Source organism: Oryctolagus cuniculus, chromosome 4 (genome assembly GCF_964237555.1).
Source record: "Oryctolagus cuniculus chromosome 4, mOryCun1.1, whole genome shotgun sequence".
NCBI lineage: Eukaryota > Metazoa > Chordata > Mammalia > Lagomorpha > Leporidae > Oryctolagus > Oryctolagus cuniculus.
Genome location: NC_091435.1, coordinates 127859302 through 127875729, shown reverse-complemented (window position 1 = coordinate 127875729; position 16428 = coordinate 127859302).

The window sequence follows — 16428 nt, the reverse complement described above, 5'->3', positions numbered from 1 at the left end:
GAAAGAGGCCAGGGACATGCAGCCAGTTAGTATCTTAGCCTCAGTGCATGGATCCTTTTTGACGTTGAAGAGCTGGTTTGCTTAATTCCCTAGTGTTTTTTTTTTTTTGGGGGGGGGGCTATCAAGGGAGAGCACGTTTTAGACATTTATTATACACACACACACACACACACATGCTTATTTCCTACCACTGAATTATCTCATGAAAGCTCAAAGACATATCTCTGTCTCCAGGTCTCCCTTTTCTACCCTGTACTTAAATTCTCCTTTCTCCCATTTTGTCAAATAGAGTTTAAAAAATATTCAGACTCCAACAACTCAGTTAAATCTCAGGCACTTTCACTTGTCACAGCCATCATCCAGTCTCCCAAATTAAAGAGCAGCTGTTCAGATTCTCTTGGGCAGGACATGATGAGCTTTATTTCCTACTTCCTGTGGAGCTGAGTTTGAACTATTTCTGATTCTCTAGAACTTCAAGTAATCATCCACTCTTTAAAAGAAGACAAAAACCTCAATATTACTTTCTTGAGTAATTTGGATGACCATTTATTGCTTTCATTCCGAGAAGAACAACTGGCGTGTTTGATACCTAAATATAGCATTCTTAGAATTGTGTGAAACAGTTTATTTCATGTACCTATATTGTATTGCTAGAAATAGCACAAAGCTTCTGCCCCCTGTGAAATGAAGCCAAGTAATTGTGTGCTCTATTTTTTTAAAATAGGTTTTTTTTTTATGTCTTCAATAATCCCACTTCAGTAGAAAGCTGTTTTCTAATGCAATTTAGCTTGGTTTCCTCAAATTGCCTTCTTGGGATCTAAAAAGAAAAAGAAAAGTGATGATTGAATGAGAGGGAGAAGGTAGTTTAAATTGAAGATGAATTGAAACTTTAACAGATTTTTCCTCTCTATCTACTTCTATGAGTGGAGGTTCAGGAGAAATTGGAAGTTTGAAGGGCCTTTCCACCTGGATTTCCTAGCTTTTAAGTATATGGAATAACTTCATCACAAGAAATGAACTTAATTTTGTTATTATGATATAAGAACCAGATTTTTTCTAATATTTGTGTGTCAGATTGTTTACCATTGCATCTCAGACTTCAGTATGTGTGTAATTCACCCAAGGATCCCACTAAAATGCATGCTCTGATCCAGCAGGTTTGAGATACTGCGATCGTAATAAACTCTATTATGATTGTGATGGGCCTCAGACTGCATATCCAGGAGATGTGCAATACCGTTTTTAAGTGAGTTTTTAACTACATGTTTTTTCTCTTTATTTTTTATTTATATGACAGTTACTTTCAAAATTAAACTTTTTTTTGGAATGCAAAGGTTTCACTGTAGAAAAAAGTTGACTATGAGAGAAATAGCTTAAAATGATTTAAGGCAGAGAATTTGGGCTTGTGTTTTTTTCCAACAATTGAAGAAAATACTAAAGATGAAAACTTGGCAACTCTTTTAAATTAAGAAGTTTGAAAATGTGTCTAATTCCTAATGATTTATTTTGACTACCCTGAATTCTTCAGTTCTCGTTTCACAGTGAATGTCAGTGCTTAGAAATGTGTCATTCAAAAGTGGGTTCGGGGCTGATGCCTTGGCTCACTTGGTTAATCTTCTGCCTGCGGTGCTGGATTCCCATATGGGCACTGGTTCTAGTTCTGGTTGCTCCTCTTCCAGTCCAGCTCTCTGCTGCCCAGGAGTGCAGTGGAAGATGGCCCAAGTGTTTGGGTACCTGCACCCGCGTGGGATACCAGGAAGAAGCACCTGGCTCCTGGTTTCGGATTGGCGCAGCGCCGGCCGTAGCAGCCATTTTGGGAGTGAACCAACGGGAAGGAAGACCTTTCTCTCTCTCTCTCTCTCTCTCTCTCTCACTGTCTATAGCTCTGTCAAATAAATTAAAAAAAAAAAAATGGGTTCCATTCTCTGGGTATCAGTGCGTGATTTTTCAGACTAAATTTAGTTTTAGAATGTTATGAGTTTAGCTTCAACTAAATATGCCATGGTTCAATGCCAGCTGAATTGTTCACATGTTTATCTTTCTATTAACATAATGTATTTAAGGAAATATTATTGGGAGCCCAAGAAATTTAGAATGTTAGTGAAAGGATGGTATATTCTACATTCAGGTTATAATTAAATTTTATACCAAAATCCTTACAGATGAAATTAAATTATTTAAATTATATTGGTTATATCCATATGGTGATTTATCTAAAGCTATTAAATATCAATGAAATTATACTTTTTTTTGGTAAAAATTTATTTATGTTATTTGAAAGTCAGAGCTTCTTCTGGATCTCCCACGGAGGTACAGGGGCCCAAGGACTTGAGCCATCTTCTACTGCTTTCCCAGGCCATAGCAGAGAGCTGGATCAGAAGTAGAGCAGCCAGGATTCAAACCGGTGCCCATAGGGGATGCCAGCACTGTGGGTGGTAGCTTTATCCACTATGCCACAGTGCCTGCCCCTGTACTGCTTTTTAAAAACTGAACATTGTGTTTTTATCATTACTAATATACAACAATTTAAGTTAGTAGAGCTATCATGGCTTCCATTAACAACTTAGATACAGTGTGATGATTCATGTATACAACATGTAAAGATCAAAACAGGGTAATTAGCATTCAAACATTAGGGAAGTCATATTTCAAATGAATTATTTCCCCATAATAGCTTAATTCTGTATGGCCAGAACAACACACTATTAATTAGACTCCCACAGAAAACTATTTGATAGAATGTCAAATCCATGAATTCTTTAGTGTGTAACAGGTTTTTTTTTTAATTCAATTTCAGATAAATTTATAAAGATTTTGGTTGCCCCGTATATAGAATTTAGTTACTTGAATGTTATGATTGATTTAAATCCCCCTTAATAGTGTATATTTGCATTGGGGCCGGCACCGTGGCACAGTGTGTTAACGCCCTGGCCTGAAGCGCCAGCATTCCATATGGGTGCCGGTTTTAGTCCTGGCTGCTCCTCTTCCAACCAGCACTCTGCTATGGCCTGGAAAAACAGTAGAGGATGGCCCAAGTCCTTGGGCCCCGGCACCTGCACAGGAGACCTGGAAGAAGCTCCTGTCTCCTGGCTTTGGATCGGTGCAGCTCCTGCCGTTGCGGCCAGTTGGGGAGTGAACCATCGGATGGAAGACCCCTCCCCTCTCTTTCTGCTTCTCCTCTCTCCGTGTAATTCTGACTTGCAAATAAATAAATAAACCTTTAAAAAAAGAAAATAGAATTAAAAAATCGTGTATATTTGCATTATTTCCTCAAAATAAGTGATGTAAATTCTGTGTTCCTTGCTGTCATATATAATTCTAATTTTTTACTAGGGGAAAGGTTGTTCCATGTGTTATTTAATTCTGCACAACCCCTTCTAAGTGTCTTCTTTACATTTCAGTTGCATTTCTGACACACACCTTTATCGACTGCAAAGGTTTACTATATGCTGATGCTGCAAGCAGCAGCTTCGTCCACTGCACCACAATGCTGGCCCCACATAGATTCGCTTGAAGTTTAATTTCTGAACTGAAACTATCATTTAAAACTAATCTTTTCATTGTGGTTTTGTTTCTGTAGTTTTCTTTCCAATACTTCCTAAGGTTAAAGTGCTTTGTCTTGTTCATCTGTAAAACCAGACGCGAGTATAGAGCAACAGGGAGAAAAAGGAATGCTGATTATGCTTGGTGAAGCTACTTAGCATTGTTCTGTTGATTCTTACAATCTATTCATATTCGTTTAAAATCCAAGCCAAAGTGTCACACGCGGTCTCCATGAGCATAACGTTTTATAACACCCTGCCGCCACTTTTTATAATCACGGAAAAATGGTAAATAGATTAATTTATAAATTACCCAGAAATATTTGACATAATTAATTCTAGCATAAAATTTGAAGCAGATTGATCACTTGCTCAAAAAGGTGTTTCCTTCATTTTTTTCAGGAAACTTCCACACATTCATGGAACTCTCATACAAATACTTATGATTCCTTGACTATCTCCCCAGAAATTGTATCTGCTTTTCATATATAAAATGAACATCTGTCTTCACATGGCTGGGAAAGAAAGGGGATGCAAAGCTGTCAGCATTGGCCAACAAATTACATCTGCCTGTTCACCATGAGGCAACTCGCTTTGGTATGTTTTTGGTATTTTATTCCCCCATTTATCTGAGTGTCAGTTGGTGTCTTCATCGTTACTGCAAGCAAATAATGTTTGTCACATGTTCACTTTGGCAAGATGCCTTATTCTGATTGTATGCTCAAAGTTGCTTCACTGTAATAGGGACTTGCATTTATTAGGAGAGATTTTTTTTAGTGATTTATTTTTCACAATATGATTAATGGGGTTACTGTTAGCTTGTAACAGTCATTTCAGTTCAATCGAAGTGTTTGTAAACGTTACAAACACAAACTTTCTAAAAATGAAACCTTGCATGTCTAACCTCTATTAGCAAATGTGCTTCCTTAGATAGTGTCAAAAGATAAAATCTTGTGAAATATTTTAGGCAGATGTTTGTAAATATGACTGAGACTGTTATTTTTACTTTTTAAGATTTATGCATTTATTTGAAAAGCAGAATGACAGGGAGTGGAGACAGAGAGAGAGGGAGAGAGAAACTTTCCATCCCTTGGTTCACTCTCCAATTATCCACAACAACTGCAGCTGGGCCAGGCTGAAGTCAGGAGCCAGGAACTCCACCCTGGTCTCCCATGTGGGTGGCAGGGGCTGAGGTACTTGGGGGCTGTCATCTGCTGCCTCCCAAGGAGGGAGCTGAGTCAGAAGAATGGAGTGGCCAGGATTCCAATTAGGCACTCCGATATGGGCTGCAGATGTCCCAGGTGGTTACTTAGCCTGCTGCCCCACAATGCCCACCCCTGAGACCTCTATTTTGTTGAAGAACTTTTCATTTATTCTTTTGTTGACTTGAACTGTAATGTGCAATGTTTTAATTAAAACATAGAATCAGTCAGTTATACTAGCAGACTAACAGGAAGTAGCTCATAAAATATTCATCTTAAGAACTCAGTCTACTCAAGCATTTAGATTTTTTTAAAGACTTATTTATTTTATTTGAAAGACAGAGTTACAGAAAGAGAGGGAGAGACAGAGAGGTCTTCCATCCATTGGTTCACTCCCCAGATGGCCACAACAGCCAGAACTGGGTTGGTCCAAAGCCAGGAGCCAAGAGCTTCTTCTGAGTCTCTGATGTGAATGCAGGGGCCCAAGTACTTGGGCCATTGTCTACTGCTTTCCTAGGCACATTAGAAGGGAGCTGGGTAGGAAGTGGAGCAGCCAGAGACTGAACCTGCACCCATATGGGATGCCAGCACTGCAGAAGGTGGCTTAACCCACTAATCCACTGCATTGGTCCTGCATTTCAAACTTTTAAATAATTGGTGTAAAAGTCAGATAAATTTAAACATTATTGTGCAAATAATAGATCTAATATGGAAGAAGACCATGCAATAAATTTTGCAGGCTCCAAATCTAGGAAATACAACTTAATTACTTTTTTGCATGACAAATTTTTTTTTCCCGCTGGTGTGTTTATTTATTTATTTTTTTTAATTTGAAATATAGAGAGACAAGAGGAAGAAAGAGAGAAAGATATCTTCTATCCATTGGTTCACTTTCCAAATGCCCACAACAGTTGAGGCCAGGCCACACCAGGAAGAAGCCAGGAGTCTGTAACTCAGTCTGGGTCTTTCACCTGGGTGACAGGGATTGCAAGTACTTGAGCCATCACCTGCTACCACGCAGAATGCACATTAGCAGAAAGCTAGAATCAGAACTGGAGCCAGGATGCAAACCCGATCTTCAGTATAGAATGTGGCATCCTAAGAGGTGTTTCTACTGCTCTGCCAAACTCCTGCCCCGGAAAATTATTTTTAATAACTCTAAAATACATCTGGAAAACATTATATATTTAATAGGAATAATGTGCTCTAGTTTTTGAAATGGACTATACACAGGAAAATCTTATCAGAAAACACTTAAAATATGATTCTCCATGGAGGGGTTGCAAAATATCAATGTTAATTTTTTTGAGGAATGATTATTTTCTTTACAAAGCAGAGGATAGTCAAGGCTAGCCACTTCATGATGGCATTCTTGTTCTCAATCACTTGCACTTGGATAGACTCCTTTGACAGGAAAAGACAAGAATGGAGTTAGAACATTCTAGGGATTGTGATTTTTGGCAAATGCCTGCAGTGAAAGCATCAACACTTGTGAGGATTTCTTCAGGAAAATATCATGTGTATATATATATACATATATATATATGATACAAGACACATGGCTGCAGTGTAAGCTGCTTTTTAACTCAAAATGTCCTAGTGCACTGAAAGCCATGGGAAGTGGGATAAGTTTTATGTGGAGAAAATAAATGCTTACTTTTCCCTTTTGATCTATTTTAGTTATTAAAATGAGACATGAACCACCCTCATTTGACTTCAGATGAAAAAAAAGTCTTTTTCTCCTGAAAAGCCATAAATATGTGTGTGTGTATAAAATAAACACACACAAAATATGTCTTAGATGAAAATTAGCAAAATTCCAGAAGGATGAACGTGGTTTTCAAATGTGCTTTAGGCATACTGTTAAAACAGAAAATGGAAGGTAATTTTTAGTTTTAAATGTTTCCCTTACAAATATGATTTAGAATTTAATGAGAATTGTATTACAGAGACTGAAAAAAATTATTTGGAACCAAAGACAATGAAATGGACCTTTTAGGTACATGCTTATGTGGACTGATGTGGGAGAGGGTTATGATGGCGTGGTAGATAACCTTACCTGTTGCCTTCTTTTATGAGAGATGTCATGTGATCCAGGTTAATTTCAAGAGCTGAGAAGATTTACTCCTTGAGTTTTTATTAGTTTCTTTTTTTCCTATCATTTCTGAAATAGGTCCGATGCCTGTCCAAGGTTACAGCATTTAACTTGGACTCCATCGGGAGGTCCCAAGTGGATATAGAGCAAATATGGAAAACAGAAACCACCTCTAACAACTGATAGTAGATTTTTCAGAAGAGTAGCACACATTATTTAATTATAGAAGATGATTTATTCATAAGCATTAGGATGTGAAATAAATTCAATTTATGAAGATTGGTTTCTTGCTCCACACTGTTATATGCAATAAGATATAAGGTTAAGTGGCTTATCCTCAGTGACTTGACCTTTCTCTTTATTTTCATTATCTTAACGATTTGATTTCATTAAAGAAACATTAAACAAGGCATTTTATGGTGAATAACTCAGGCCTGGCACTTTCAAATTCATCTCTTTCTCTATTAGTTGCAAACAGATCAAACAATATATCAATAATTCCTACAGTAGTTAAATTTTTCATTTAAAAATTCCTTAAAGCTTTGCTTCTTATCAAAGTTATCGTGTTGTAGAATTTATAGAGTTTTATCCATATATATTTTTTTGTAGTGGCAGAGGGCAAGAGGTTTAGAAAAATCTGATTTATTATCTGTATCTTGTATTAATCACTAAAAGCAAGAAAATGCATAACAGGTGATCTTTGTCCTTTAATGCTGTGGGGTAAAAGATATATTAGTATATTAAGAGAGCAGGAAGTACTACTGTCTGCTTTATTTTAAAATGACTGCTGTCTAATAACTTAGATGACTCTAGCTCCCAAGAATGTATTTAATCCCAGATATTCATTTTTCCCTCCAAATATTTCCATGCTGTTGTGATTGTAATTATTTTAAATACTAAATGAGTAGCCAGGTTGGAATCAAAGACTAAAATGTATAACAGAATTTTATCAATAATTTGTGTTCTAGCATTTCTTAAGTATGCATTGATATGAGCAATAGGTTCAAGAATCACCCCATCTGCAAACTGGATGATAATAGTGAGATGAAAATATTGATTTAGGGCTTATAAAATGGCATTAACTTATGAAGTATTTCTGAAACCAACCTTTTAAATTTTAAAATTGAATTAAGACCCTTGGTATATTGCATTTTCATATTTTATAACTTTTTAAGTCACTGTTTTTTAAATTCTCATTTAAAAATCATTTAACTTCATCACTTAGGTTTTTCTTTGGGTATCTTTTTGCTGATGAACTCTTTTTTTTTAATGTAATTTTCTTTCTGTGGAATAGAGACATAGTTACAGAAGATTCATGTATCTATAACAGTATTTTTCTTCATTATAGTTAGGTTGTGGCTTGGAATTCTTTTATGTTGAGCTTTGAGATCTTTTTTCACATGAGTTTGCTGTAAATAATTGTGTTTTCCCTACAATTTTAACTCACTGTACTATGACTTAAAATTATGATACAGCTCATATATTTAGGTGTCAATATTTTATCCTAGGTTTTCTAAGAGTAGTTAGAGGTAAGTGATGCGGTGCTTTTTCAGGCTGAATTATGTCTCCACCCCCATCTCCAAATTCATGTGTTGCAATCCTAATCCCAGTATCTCAGAATGTGACTGTGTTTGGAGAGAGGGTCTTTACAGATACCATTAAGTTAAAGTGAGGTCGTTAGGGTGAGGCCTGACCCAATTTGTGAGGTATCCTTACAAGGAGGAGAAATGAGGATACAAATCTGTACCGAGGCAAGACCCTGTGAAGGCACAGGCAAAAGGGCGTGATCCACAAGCCAAAGAGAGTGGCCTCAGGGGGAGGAACCTTGCTCAAACCTTGACCTCAGACTTGAGGTTGGGAGAAAATAAATTTCTGCTGTTTAAGCCACCAAGTCTCTGACAATTTTTTATGCAGTTCTAGAAACTAATATAGGTATGTTTAGGACCAGGATAAAAATGAATCATAATTAGAATTGGAATACTTCAAAGTTTAAATACATAATTTCCTTGCTTATTGCCTTTATTACATAATGATCAAAACTGAGAGCAAAAAAGGAATCTCAGTTTAGATATATGTAATAAGCTTTCAGAAGGAATTCAGTTACTGAAAATTTATCACAAAATCCAATCAAAATATAGACATGAATTGAAAGACAGAGGCAATAATGATAAAATAATCACTAACACTTTCACAGAGTGCCATGTGCCAGACACTGCTCTGAATATTTGGTGTTTAGCATTCATTTAACCATCACTACTCTATTACATCTATGTGCTATAGTTGCCTCACATAAACTGGATGAAGAAACCGAATCCAAAGAGGATAAATGACAAGCTCCAGGCCATCCAAATAGAAAGGGGTAGACTTGAACCCTAGTTCTAAGGTCTATGCTCTTAACCAGTATGGAATAAATCCATCATGAACAGTCTTAAGTTTCTATTGACCTTCTTCTCTTCTATTACACTTTGGGAGCTACAGTAGTGTTGCGACTGCAGATGGGATGGTACCGTAAAGGAGAGTACCTGATTTGTATGTGTGCACACCTGTCAGGGAAGACTTGGCCACTGCCGTGTCTCCAAGGAATGCTGTGGGCAGAAGGGTGGGGCACTCTGATATGGGTTGTGGATAGCTGAGGAGGTCGAGGGTATGTAAGAACAGAGGTTTTATGGGGAATTTCTGTATCTTCTGCTCATATTGCCATGCCTCTAAAACTGCTCTCCAATGTCTGTGTATGAAACACAAAACACTTGACTCATTGTTTTCTCATTGATTCATTCATTCAGTAATTCCACAGAAATGTATTGACTCTCTACTGTATACCAGGCATCACTTTAAAACATGGGGTTAACAACAGTAAACAAAATTAGTCAAACTGCATTCATGGAGATTAGAGGGAAGACAGACAGTAGATAGATACATTAGGTAGTGAAAATTACTAGTAAGAAAAAATAAACATCTTAAAGGGATACAGAGTGATGTGGGTGGTGAGGGAAATTGTTCCTTATTTTTTAAAGGATTTATTTATTTATTTTGAAAGTCAGAGTTATATAGAGAAGAAGAGACAGTGAGAGAGAGAGATCTTCCATCCTCTGGTTCACTCCCCAGATGTCTGCAATGGCTAGCACTGGGCCAGGCCAAAGCCAGGAGCCAGGAGCTTCATCTTGGATTTCCATGTGCATGGCAGGGGCCCAAACACTTGAACCATCTTCCACTACTTTTCCTAGGCCATCATCAGGGTGCTGGATTGGAAGTGGAGTAACCAGGACTCAAATCAGTGCCCATAGGGGATTCCAGCATCATAGATGGTGGCTTTACCCACTATGTCGTAATACCAGCCCTGGAAATTGCTCATTTAGAATGTATTAAGGTAGGTCTCTCTGAGGTAACTTTAATAGACATTGGAGAGAAGTACAAGCAGCTGAGCCGTGCAGAAATCTGGGAGCAATTAAAGCAGAAGGATCAGCAACAGCAAAGACACTAAGGCTGGCACATACATGGTACCTTTGAGAAAAGGGACCCCCATGAACCTGGCACTCAGGTAGTGATGGGAAACCCCTAAGAGAGGAAGTTAAGAATTAAGACAGACAACAGATTACAGAGATGCAGGTTTTGATTCTGATGGATGTGATCAGAGAGTTATGATCTAGAGGGAAAATGTGATCTTACCTAGTTTAGAAAATAGGTGACACGAGTGAAAGGAGGGTGATTGTTGCAAAGCTGTGTCTAGAAATCGTAAGACCCTGACATCTTGGAATAAATTAGTGCATTGTATTGATGGGCAGTGAGCTGAACCCAAGTTACATTTTCAATGTATAATCAGAGATTTAATAAAAAGTACCCATGTATGGATTGAGATCGAGACTCAAGGATTTTATGGAGGGTTGGTTCACAGAGGTTGCTTCAGATAGCATTGATTACAGAGATAAGGGAGGATTAAGTTATGGTGCAAGAATTAAGAGTGGTGTTGTTGGCCGGCGCCGTGGCTCAGTAGGCTAATCCTCCACCTTACGGCGCCGGCACACTGGGTTCTAGTCCTGGTCGGGGCGCTGGATTCTGTCCCGGTTGCCCCTCTTCCAGGCCAGCTCTCTGCTGTGGCCTGGGAGTGCAGTGGAGGATGGCCCAGGTGCTTGGGCCCTGCACCCCGTGGGAGACCAGGATAAGTACCTGGCTCCTGCCATCAGATCAGCGCGGTGCGCCGGCCGCAGCACGCTGGCCGCGGCGGCCATTGGAAGGTGAACCAACGGCAAAGGAAGACCTTTCTCTCTGTCTCTCTCTCTCACTGTCCACTCTGCCTGTCAAAAAAAAAAAAAAAAAAAGAGTGGTGTTGTTTAAGGACATGATGCTTATTGATATTTATGTGGAGATGTTGAGGAGCATGGTTGAGAGCCCTGTTTGAACCATGAATGCATGTGATTGTGTGTGTGTTTGTGTGTGAGAGAGAGTGTATAAGGATGAGCAAAGGAGACTAAGGTGCAGACCAGTAGGACTAAACTTTAAAAGCAATTCAATTTGCAAATATAATACCAGAATCATTGAAATGATTAAAACAAAAGACTGGGACAGTCCAGGTTTTGGTGTGTCCATAAATTGGTTTATACTTGAAAAGATGCTCTCAAATTTTCATTGTTTTCTGTTCTAGTCCAGGGCATAATTAAGCTACCATTTGTCTCCACCAATTGAGAAACTGTCAAACCTGAGCTATTTTGAGGTTTAACCATGGGTGAGACAAAGGCCAACATCAAGAACTTGTGACTATGTGAATATGCTGAATTAGTGAATATTTGAATATGCTAAAATACCAAATTGTGAATAAATGAACATTTAAAAGTGAAATATTTGTTGATTTATTGTTATGAGGGACTTCAATTTTTCATAATTCTAAAGCTTTTGTGAATATTTGCATGTCAGTACCACCTGGGGAGCTTTAGAAAACGGCTAATGCCTAACCTCTACCTTAGACCAATTACACTGGAATATCTGAAGTAGCAACACTTTCTACATTTTTTACAAAGCTCCCCAGGAAATTCTACTATATAACCAGAGTTGAAACCACTTATCTCTGGGTATATATCAATTTATAGAGCTATAATTATTTTTATAAATGCAAAATTGTTTTGATCCTTTCTACACAATATTATATAATAAACATTTCCTATTTGCAAAATCTTCATGATTTCAGACTTACATAGCATAATATTGAGAAACTTATCACATCCTTCACATTGTCCAATAGTTAAGCCTTATGCTGCATTTATTATTTTCTTAAGATTTATTTTGTTTATTTGAAAGAATTACAGAGAGAGAGGTAGAGACAAAGAGAAAAAGAGAGAGAGAGAGAGAGAGAGAGAGAGAGAGAGAAAGGTCTTCCATCCTCTGGTTCATTCTCCAAGCAGCCGCAACGGCCAGAGCTGAGCTGATCAGAAGCCAGGAGCCTGGAGCTTCTTCTTGGTCTCCCTTGTGGGTGCAGGGGCCCAAGGACTTGGGCCATCTTCTACTGCTTTCCCTGGCCATGGCAGAGAGCTGGATAGGAAGTGGAGCAGCCAGGACTTGAACCTGCACCCATATGGGATGCTGGCACTGCAGGCCGGGTCTTTAACCCATTACACCATTGCTCTGGCCCTAGATTTAATTTTTGAGGACATATATATTACTGCAATTAACACTTTTCCCTCCTGTCATATTGTACCCTTAAGCAAAATATTAGGACATGTAGTTCATTATATTCATATTTCTTTCCAAACCTTTAAAATGATTAACAATCCTTTGTAGTACATGGGGAATAAGATTCATTACAATCTGACCCATGTTGAGCGTAAGAATTTTTATTCTTTACATTGCTGGAGTAATGGATCGTATTAATAAGAGCACCTTTGCTTGCAAGCAGCAGAAATAAACTTGAAGCCTCTGAAAATAAAAGAGAGAATTATTTTCTTGTGTGACTAACAAGTTCAAAGATTATCTGAATTTTGGCAGTGTTGGATCCAGGGAGTCAAGTAATAGCATAGAACTCAAAATTCTTTTCCTTTGTTCATTAGCACTGCAGTCTTTGTGTTTTGTTTTTTTAAAGTGCATTTATTTATTTGAGAAGCAATGAGACAGAGAGAGAGCTCCCAAATGCTGATTCACTCCCCCAGTAGATTTTAATGGCCTGAGCTAAGGTAGGCAGAAACCTGGAGCTAAGATCTCAATCCAGGTCTCTTTTGTGGGTGACAGGAACCAATGTCTGAAATCAATGCTGCTATCTCCCAGAAAATTGAGGACAGGAGCGAAGCTGGGAATTGAACCTAGGTATTTTGGTGTGAGTACTAGATGTCTAACCTGGTATATTAACCGCTAGACCAAATGCATGGGCCAGCAAGACAGTCTTCTTGATGAACTTTATTCGTAGACAAGGTCTATATCCTGCTAGTTGCCATCCTTTTACAACATTCCAACTTAATATTGGGATTTATTCTGTTTGAGATTTCTTCTGATTGGCTTGGTCTGAGCTACTCTCTTTGACTACTTTTATTGGGATTAGGATTTCTCACACGGTTCTTAGAGAAAAGTTCCCATATCAAAATATTAGGAATTGGGTGTGGTTCTCTATAAAAACACTGGCAAGCAAAACCTGTGTGCAACATAGACTTTTAGCGCTTAGCTAACAGACACCAGTGGTAATGATCTATCACTGTTTTAACACAGTGTTTAGGATACTGACAGAGTGATACACCCCGCATTATTTTGAAAATTATATTAATTGAAAGGAAGACGTCCATGGAATATTTATGAAAAGAAAAATAAGCAAAAATAAGTAATTTTGAGAATGACAAATTTTAAAGTTTTTTTTAAGAATTCTACACAAATATTCTTTTTATTGATATTTGTAGGTCAGGATTTGGATCCAGTTTGAAATACAAAATGTGGGATGTCCTTTTGTGTAGTTATTCCAAACATATTGTACTTCAGCAAGTCATGTCTCTACTGAATCTTAGGAGTGGGGGAATATTCAACAGCTTCCTAAAGTGTTGCTTTTTAATCTGCTGTTGGCTTATTACAAGGAGAATCTATCACTTTAACCACTTCATCACCAGAAGTGAAGAAGAATTATTAGGCATTTGCTCCAAGCGATGGAACATAATACTCACACCCAACTAGAATGCCAGTGTTCCCAAATAGTAATAATCTGGAAAGAATGGAAGTGGAAAAATATAGCAGTATTAATCACGGAAGATGGAAGTTCTCAATCTCCTTTTGGCTCTTAGAAATTGAGAGTCATGGGGCCGACGTTGTGGCATAGCAGGTAAAGCCACTGCCTATGATGCCAGCATCCCATATGGGCACCGGTTTGAGTCCTGGCTGTTTAACTTCTGATCCAGCTCCTTTCTAATGTGCCTGGGAAAGCACTGGATGATGGCCCTGTTCTTGAGCCCCTGCCCACATGTGGGAGACCCAGAAGAAGCTCCTGGCTCCTGGCTTTGGCCTGTCTGAGCCCTGACCATTGTGTCTATTTGGGGAGTGAACTAGCAGATGTTCATCCCTCTCTCTCTGTGTAACTCTCTTTCTTTCTTTCTTTCTTTCTTTCTTTCTTTCTTTCTTTCTTTCTTTCTTTCTTTCTTTCTTTCTTTCTTTCTTTCTTTCTTTCTTTTACAAGCAGAGTAGACAGTGAGTGAGAGAGACAGAGAGTAAGGTCTTCCTTTTTTCCGTTGGTTCACCCCCAAGTGGCCGCTACGGCTGGTGTACTGCGGTGATCTGAAGCCAGGAGCCAGGTGCTTCCTTCTGGTCTCCCATACAGGTGCAGGGCACAAGGACTTGGGCCATCCTCCACTGCCTTCCCAGGCCACAGCAAAGAGCTAGACTGGAAGAGGAGCAACTGGGACAGAATCCGGTGCCCCGACCGGGACTAGAACCCGAGGTGCCAGCGCCGCAGGCAGAGTATCAGCCTAGTGAGCTGCGGCGCTGGCCCCTGTTTCTTTCAAATAAATAAAAACAAATCTTAAAAAAATAAACTGAGAGTCACACAAACTTCTTGTATTTTGCAATTTTTAAAAATTTGTGTTTGCCATACTAGAAAATAGGAAATTAAGACTTTTTTCATTAATTTAAAAATAAAAAATTAACATTAATATCTATAATACATTTTACTGAAGAAGTAATATATTTCATAAAATAAAATAATGGGAAGAATGACATTGTTTTATGGTTTTGGAAATCTCCTTAAAGCCCAGTTTAATAAAAGGCATTTAGAGTCTTATATATATTTCTGATTCATTCTGTTGTAGTAATGATTGAATTGAAGTTTAAGAGGAAAATCTTGTCTCAGCTATACAATAGGAAATAGCCTTTTAATAAGGATCATTGTACATAATCTTTTATTTAAAATATTCATTTATTTAGTTGAAGAACCGAGTGACAAAGAGAGTGAGAGAGGGAGAGAGAGAACGCATCCGCCCACTGGGTCACCCCACAAATGACTCTAATGGCTGGGTCTGGGCCAGGCCAAAACCAGGAGCCTGGAACTTCATCTGGGTTTCCCACATGGATAGGAGGTATCACCACCAATTTCTTCACAAGAAATCTTTTAAGGAGTAAGATATCAGTAAGTTCATAGTGGTGAATAGAACTTTTTCAAAATTCAAACTTTTGCTTTGACGCATTAATTTTTATCATTTGTGATACTTCCAGTTGTTTTTCTTGAAGTGGTGGTAGACTGACTGAATTGCCAGGCTTTAACCAAGATTTTTCTGGTTTTAGCCTTGAAGGTCCTGGGCTCCAGAACCCCTAGACGCAGGCAAATCAGGATAACTGTGGCAGGCTCGCATTTTTTATATTTCTAAATACCCAAATCTGAATCACCATAGTTTATCAATTGTTCTTTCAAGAAAAAATGGTGCTATATTAAAGAAATGATTAGCTTGACATTTAATCCAATCTCACAAGTATTTTTCTGGAGAAGTAATCTGTATTTCTCCATGCAGACGTGTTTTATGCATATTTCCACTTTAGTCACATAGACTATGCTTTCATAAATAGTAGTCTTAAGCAGGATATGTAAGATATGTTTAAACATTTTTTTAACGTACTAGTGCTGGTGGGGCAAAATAAGACTGCTTATATAATTTGGCACCACTGCCCCTGATTGTTAGGGCACTAGCACAGATTTTCCCCCAAATTTATTTTGCTCCATCAGCTTAAATGTTGATAGTAGTGAAAAGGCAAATTGTGTTTTAGTGTTATCATGAAAAGTAATTTTGACTCTGTGGGTGACTTAAAAGCTTCTCAGCTACCTTTAAGGGATTGTAAATTTTACTTGAAGAGTCACTTGTCCAGCCAGAATGTTGGTACAGTGTACATCACAGATATTTGCTATTAATTGCTTTAAGTAAACCTTACACATATTTACTCTCCTGCCTTTTCACTCATTGTCATGGCAGTCAACATGTCTCTTCAAAACCATACTCTCACTTCTAAATAATTACTTCTAAAACCCAACTATTTGATTATAAATCTTGAGCCCTCTTTCAATAGGTGGATGGGTATAGGAAGGCCTTGTGGTGCTGCAGGTTAGTTAAGCCACTGCTGGGGATGCCTGCACTGAGTCCTGCATATT